Consider the following 8,316-nt stretch of genomic DNA (forward strand, 5'->3'; position numbering starts at 1 on the left):
GCTTAACGAATGTCGGTAGCTATCGTGATCGCCTCACAACAGTTTGTCTTTTCTACTTTTTCTTACAGCATTCAGCGTGTCGTATGGATCAGAAGCCTTTTCACCTGCTTCACCATACAATTCTACTGAGAATTGTAGAGAACAGTGTACTCTTGTTTGACCATCTTGGTATCAAAAAGTGCATCCATTGCCGCATTGCAATATTCGCCATCGTTATCGCTTTGCAACACCTTGATCGTTAAATCAGGTTTTTTAATGAAATTTATCAGCGCAATCACAACGGCGTTCTTTTTTCGCATTAGATACATCGTTAGGTAGTGACTCTTCATCGTAATAAAGCTACAATGTACCTGTATTTTGATATCGCTGCTGGTGTGATTGGTCTGAAAATTCTGAACACACGATGCTGTCTGTGCTGGCCGCCAGCTGACCCTTGCTCGTTCTTCCGTCTGTTTAACTGTTGCACATACACCACGCGCTGCATATAACAGAAATTGCCCTTCTGACTTACTGAAGAAGGCTGAATTTAATTGATACGCTCCACCGCGTGTTGGTCACTTCCAGCGAGCCGTTGATTTATTTGAGATAGAATGGGACGTTTTCTATGGTCAATAAGCCTTAAAACACCCTATATTGATGAGTGCCTCCAAATTCTGATACAACAGAGTTGAGGTATACACAACTCTACACGGTTCAAATTTGATACGAACCACACAGGTATGGTTCACACAACATGTTTAATGGTCTGGCCATTACACCACCACCCACACAAAAAAGGCTTTAACTATTTCCTCTAGAATCTTTCTCTGACTGTGAGACTCGATTATACGTGATCTCACACGGAATGAAGCGCGTCGAAGACGACTTGTGATGGCGACGAGCGCAGAGTAAAGTTACATCTCAATATGAGGATGCGAAGGCATCTTTGCTACCATCGAACTTAAATAATGCTTTCATTCCACGTCAAACAGTACGTTCGCGCGCTGAGCGGAAATCTGGCATCAAACGGCCAGCTCGATGACGATTGTAATGAAGAAACCATTGACGCGCTCAGCCATCCAGCGTATTTGCGTTACCGTGAGGTCGATTGTCGTCACGAGTTTTTTGACCGACGTGGTGGTGCCATTGTAGAGTTTTACACATTCTTTAGGTTAATGAAAGCTTGAGTGATGACTCGAACCGCGTATTTACGCGCCATCGGACCGATTACACGTGCAGTAGGAGAACCACGAAGTTTCATATACGTACCGTACATCCAGCAATACCATCTGGATTTCGTCCAGGAAATCAAATTCTGAGCATGGGTTTGTGCGACAAAATTCAAGGATATCAACCGCTTGCAAAGTGCGAATACCGCTGCAGACTTGTTAAAGGCACGCGATGTGCGCTTTCGGTTTGCTCATTAAGCATCGCAGAATCGAATTTTACTCCGATATCGAGGATGCCCACGAAGTACATGCGGTCATTAGTCGATTTCATGATGAGAGGGAGAGAGGGAAGGAAAAAGGACAGATCCTCTGTGCGGATTTCGTCTTTGGACCTGCATCGTTCGCGAGAACGATATTAGAATATTCGCAAGGAATACGAGTACGAGATCCCACGAATTTTCGTTTGCTGGACAGCCCAGCCATTTCATCAAGAGCTCCTTCTGACCGCGGATATTCCGCTCCGCCACCACGTTTTCGATGGGTACTATCGATTTCCTTGTCAATCGATAGGAGGGAGGGTACCCAGAGAGGGCGTACCCTCAGCTTTTTCTGTGGCTGCTTTTCAGTCTTCAGTCTTCATTTGATTTGATATTGCGATCGACGAAGGTGGAGAGAATCTTTTTGCTGGTGAGCCAGCAGATGATCGAGGTGATCGATCGGGTGTAGAAGGCGCGACGACGCGTGGGCGATACTTGACGGGTCGTTTGCGAAGTTTGCGATCTTGCACGGCGTCATGGAAACCCGCTTGGGGATGCAATCGAGAATTGGATTCGGCGATTGGAGCAGAATCTGCGAATTCCTTTCCTGCCGCGGCTACTGCCGCTAATGATGCGGAGCCTCTTGCCAAGAGACCTCGTTCTGGTTTGGGTGGATATTTTACCAGTAAAAATTGCTGATGCGATCAGCAGGCTTTTGCTCGTCCATATCATTCGTATGACAATTTTTCTGATTACCGTCGCTATCCAGATCAGCAGCCACCAGCTTCTCGTCGACGTTCCGACTTTCGTGATCGCTCGTTAGGCTTAGAATTTCTCGATTTACCTCGTTATTTGAGGTGATGTTGAGGCGACGACGCCAAGAGGTTCAGTTTTTGACCCTCGTGCCGAATCTGTAGCTTTCAAGCTGGAATCCGCATCGTTGCGATAATAAGGTCTGAGAATTTCTACATGAAAGGCTACATGTGTCATTAGTCGGCTTGGCAGGTCGATAGTGTAAGATTTATAATGGCACGCCACTACTCGGAATAGACTGATGAAGCGAGGTATACCTTCGAGCTCCCCCACGCTCGAGACCGCATCGTCTGATACTGCTGAATTTGATCACACATGTGCGAGATGCAATGGTCAATGCACTAGATTTACAAAAGAAATACGCAAATAGACGAGGTCGTCAAGACCAACTGTCTTTTATAAAACTATTGCATCTCGCATGCGTGTGATCAAAGTCTCACGTCTAATAACGAATAAATCAAGGTCCTTGTACTTGTGCTTCACATTCGCGTCATTGATTGTATCAATTTGAGCGGCAACAATTGCCGAGCTCCATTCCTACTTACATTAGAGATACCACCCATCGCGCAAAGCGGTGATTCTGGGTGTTGCAAGCCATTCATCAAAAATGGCGTAAATCCAGCGATGAATCAATTAGATTGTTCTTAATGAGCTCTACCAATGGTAACAAAAAGTCTATCGCGGGATTTTCCGCACAGAAGCTTTTTAGCACATCACCGACCACTCGGTTTGCTCTTTTTTTGCCCATCCGTCTGCGGGTGTACCGCCGTCGACATATCCAAGCGAGTGCCGACAATTCGAAACAATTCTATTCAAAAGACACTCGTGAATTTTATATCACTCAGAGTCGATATCGTCTGTCAACCCGTGATTGCGGAAAACGCTATCAATGAACAATATAGCCGAACCTGTTTCATCGATTAAATAGCTTTATGGATCGATACAAACATCTTGCTGAATCTGTCGACGAGGACGAGCACTCCATTATGACCATCAGTGTTCTCGGAGAAACTGAAGATGAAGACGAGAACCCACGGACTTCCAACAGTCAAAAAGAACAGGGAGACTTTGCATTGGCGCTTGCGTGTGCTGAGCGCTATTCATGCGCTGACAGACGTCGCATATCTTCACATATCTTGCGCTCCACTTGTACATGCGAGGCCACCAAAATAGGGCACCGAGAGTCATCTCACGGTCAAAGTGACGGCCATCGGGGTATCATGCGCCTCGTACCGATCTTAAACTTCAAATCATCGCTGTGTGGAACCACAAATCGTGGCCCGTCGCCATGTGCAAGTTCATGACGAATACCATCCTTTAAAGCATGACGATCCACCCGTGGTTTCAAACGAACGGAAAGCTTGTCATAGAGTTCCATATTGCTCGATGAGAGTGCCTTGATGATCAGATCTCACTGTTCATCCTCGATATACTCTTGACGTATAAAATGTAATATATTTTCGATATAACTGATATGGGCTAGCTTATAACCGGGACGACGTGACAATGTGTCAGCCAGCACGCTCAAAAGATCGTCTTGTATGCGACCGCGAAGTTGTACTCTGCGGAGAATGACGATCAGCAAGCCATCTGCTGCGACAAATGAGGAGACTGAACTACATATCGCAAGCTTGCGTGAATCGTGTAGACGACAAACGGAGTTTAACCCGAGAGGAGAACACAAAACTTCACCAGCGCATACTTCATTGCCAAAAGCTCCTTGTCGTGAAAAGAGTATTTCTTTCCTGCTGGCTTCAGCTGTCGCAATCGAAACGACACGACACAATCGTGTCCTTCTGAGTCCTTTTGCAATAGTGTACAACCGATTGCAAACTCAGAGGCATCACACTCCACTATCCGGCTTTGTATCATCTGGTGAAGCAGATAATGGCGTTTTCAACAACCTGTTCTTGATGTGAGTGCATGTTTTACATTTGGATGACCACTCTCATGGGTTGACCTTCTTCAGCAAGTTTGATAATGGGCGTACCAGTTACGCGAGAAGCGATACAGGCAATTGGACAGTCCAATACATTTCTTCAAATTCTTTTGATTACGCTGCATTTACCACTCCACGATTGCTTTGACCTTCTCAGGGTCTGCAAAAACAAAGTGCTCACCAACATAATAACTGACATCAGGTACTTCATTGGCACCGAATATACACTTTGCAAGATTGGCTTGCAAAGACTATTCAAGCAACATTTTAGCACCGAATGGAGGTGCTCCAAGTGCTTTCTTTGGCAGCTCTACCGTCTTCACCCTTTGAATAAACAAAAATATCGGCAAAATATGTTTGTGCAAAGCTTTGCAGCGGTCAAAACAGATGGAAGACCAATCAATTAAACATCGGATATTCCTTGTGGCATCACAAGCCACTCCCATGAAACAGCTCCTTCCTCATCAAGATTTGGTAATATCCATCAACTAAATCAAGCAAACTTAAACGGTGAACAGCCGGACATACGGTAGATGTTGGCATCTTTACGCGGAATTGGCGTTTGAGCGGGAATTGTCTACACATTGAACTAATTATAGACGTAAACGATACGCCGTTTACCACTTGGTTTGCGCACACAAAACGTCGGCGCGCTGTTAGAGGACTTGCAATCTCTCACCGACCCTGCAGCTTGCTTTTGCGCAAAGAACTCATCCACATGCTCACTTTGCTCACGCGACAGTGGTCACTGCATGCTTGGAACCAAGTTCACGATCAATTTCGTGTTGAACTGCACAATCGGGTGGAAGACCAGAGGGCGGCTCCGCGCCAAGGATGTCATCCTTGTATTCCATGACAAGTCAGTAGTAAGAATCAGTTGAATTATTTCAGATAGCCGATCCTCTGCGTGACTCCACACGCTGCCGACATTCCTCAAGAACAAAATCATCCATGACTGATGATGAGCGTAGTTCTGCTGAATCGACCTTCGACTGTAGCAAAACGACCTCCGTATTACCATCACACTTGAGATCTATAGTAAGTCATCGTAAGTGACTTCCTTAAGCTGCACCAGCTCTTCCATCGTCGATAACGGTTCCAAAAAAACATTTGTTCTGGTAATGTAACAACCAGTCATTGTATCCACAATGGATCTAGTCAACGTTCAAAACAAATGCATCACCAACCTCTAAGGATGTAAGTACCACATACACCAGCATACTCGCATGCTACATTGTATTGTGGAGAGGAGCACGCTGGACTTGCTCACCCGCGACCCCAGCGGCATCCAGAGCGAGTGTATCAGTACCGCGATCAACACTTTGCTTCGTGCGCAGTCACGCGAAGCGCCAGGGTCAATCGAGACTCTAAAAGCATGACCATAACCCTTCACGCTCGCTGTGACCACGAGGAGACCACTTGGACTAGTGTCGTTACGAAAGACAGCAATCCTCTAAGGGCTAAACCATCGTAAGTGATTCTACCACCACACTCACAAGCGTTTATGACCCCAGTAGACCGTCCTGCATCTATAGATGCCGGCGTTTTTCCAACGTCTCATGGCATTGTAGCACATGAATCGGAACCACTACGACGAGAACCGTATTTAGAGGTCTGTCTTCCACGTGGACAATCACGGCGGGTGTGGCCAAATTGTTGACATCCATAACAGCATAATTGCTGCCTACGGACAGTCACCACGCTACAATTCATTTTGGTTCTAGATCTCCGGTAGCAGCAGTCATTGCTTCCATCGGATTGACCGATTGACCACGGGCTTGGCGTTTTCAGTAGTCCTCACGCAATGCAATCTTGATTGCATCTTCCAGAGTCGTCGTACTCTGGCGGAAGACTTCAGTCTTAGGAGGTTCAAAAGTGAGTCCCTCCATATACATAATGGTCATCTCTGCCTCTGGCAGTCATATTGGCACGAAGCTCATGGAGCTTCTGTACAATGTACTGTTGTCTTGACGGCATGATAAAATTTACACCATTGTCAAAATGCCAGATTCGGCGGAAGAATCATCGATTCCAAGGTTTTCTTGAATTCTTAAATTATTGCCATTTGGCAAAATAGTCGTGGCGGATGACTTCTCATGTCATCGCCCAATCCTTCGCATGGCCATTCAAATGCGACATGGCGAAGACCACTTGACTACGATCATAACGAATTTAATCCATCGATATCCATTTCTTGCTGCCAAAACGCAAGATTTCATCTATCTTCCGTGCAAGCTTTTCATCTTAATTTTTGCGGGACGTTCCGCGTATTACCACCACTTGTGGTGGAAGTGACGGATCTAGTGTTGGTATGTTCTAGGATAAAATTTCAATATACAGCAGCAAAATTCGATAAGCGTTCAGTTATCCTTTTCTCCTCGTTCGCGTGAATCTACAGCTCGCTGGAAGCGACCAACTCTGGGTGAAGCGTGTTTTTAACTAATATAAGAATTCCTCGGGAAGCGCGTGTACACGGACGGGCAATTTCCGTTTACTTGGTAGCACAAGTAGGCTATTATAACGCCGACTACTTAAATAGATTTATTATGGACAATAGGCCTTGAACCCTCCCTAGCCTAGTTACTGTGATGGGTTTGGCCCATTACACTGCACCACTTCCAGCTCTTGTACAGCTGATTTGCTCGTCCTTGATCATGTCGTTTACCTGATCAGTGATTTATGTCTCAGTCGTCAATGCCCCAGCTTGATGTCATCCTTCACGACGAGACCCTCGCTCCCTCCATCGGTGTTGAGATCCAGCAACTATTCTGACTTTTGACTAGTTGCTTCGGATATGTTTCTTCACCCCAACCACACACTGGTCTTTTGTCATATACCGCTATTCTATGCGCCACCGCTGCTTTGATTCTGAGCTGATTTTATTAAAGACTTACACATGCAGCGTATCCTAGGCGAACACAATCCACGAGCTCTAGTCCAAACTAGTAGCACCACCACTCCGTAGCCAACGACTTTCAAGTCATTATTGGTCTTTGAGCTTGATACAATGTGTGGGCTCTTTATCCCCAAGTACTCCTTATAGTTTTGGAGATGTGTGCCAACGATCCAATATCCATGACCCAATCTCGCTCAAAATCCTCTTTATAACTTTAACTTCACGTTCGACTGGTCTTATGATCCCTCTTATTATCCAGTCGTTAGGCCTCTGCGTTACTGCATCTTTGGCTGCTTTCCTTGACCTTCCTCACTAGTGAAGACAAATGAAGAGAGAAGAAAACGCAGTCGCTTTTTTAATACGTGTCGGATTCTTCTGCGTCCTTTCCTCTGCAATCAGCTTGCTCATGAGGTTTCCAAGCCTGAACATCTGAACCGACTTGGCATCAGTCTCTCATAGCTTGCTGGCAGACTGCGTAGCTTTGTCGCGCTTTAGTCTTCTTAACTTGGGTCGCAGCCCGCTTTCATTATCACCATCTCGAGCGTCTACAACTCTGTCACGTACGTGATCACTGACAAAGGATATCGTGAACCTAAACGATGATCTTTTCTATCAAGCCACAAACGATTTGCCATGTCTTGCGTCGTTTGGGACGTTAGAGAGAAGCATTCGAGCACAGTAAAATTGCATTAATGGTAGTTTTGATACCTAAAATTGAGACTAGTATAGAAATCGCGCTCAAAATCGACGATATGTATCGAGACACTGAGATATCACAGGTCACCTTTTGTAGAAACACATTGTAACTGAGGGCGATTGAGATAGCAAATGTCGGTGGGTACTACCAGCGTCTGACTGGGGCAAAACTTTGTCTCATGAGAGGATTTGTCTGTAAATTGCTTGACATTGTCGTCAATTGCATTGAAACAAGCACCACTTGTACACACGGTGTGATAGATCACACAATAAAAGGGTTTTATTGCAATTTTTATTGTTGAATTTGTTTGATTTTCATCAGTGAGCTTCACGATTATTTTTTCAAAGGATTGCTTTTTGGTTTGATCCCTCCCAAAACTTATGATAACGGGATCATCAGTGATGGCTTAATTACTTTGGGGCCTCACGATACTACAATGCATGATCCTAAACGACCAATGCAAGCACAAATAGTGTGTAACGGGGACACACATACCCTGATAACAGGGGTGTGTGTCACACCAGATGGGCATGGTGTGACCATACCCAAACAAGAATACGGTACGG

Source organism: Plasmopara halstedii, assembly GCF_900000015.1.
Source record: "Plasmopara halstedii genome assembly, contig: Scaffold_262, whole genome shotgun sequence".
In the NCBI taxonomy this organism is placed as follows: domain Eukaryota; phylum Oomycota; class Peronosporomycetes; order Peronosporales; family Peronosporaceae; genus Plasmopara; species Plasmopara halstedii.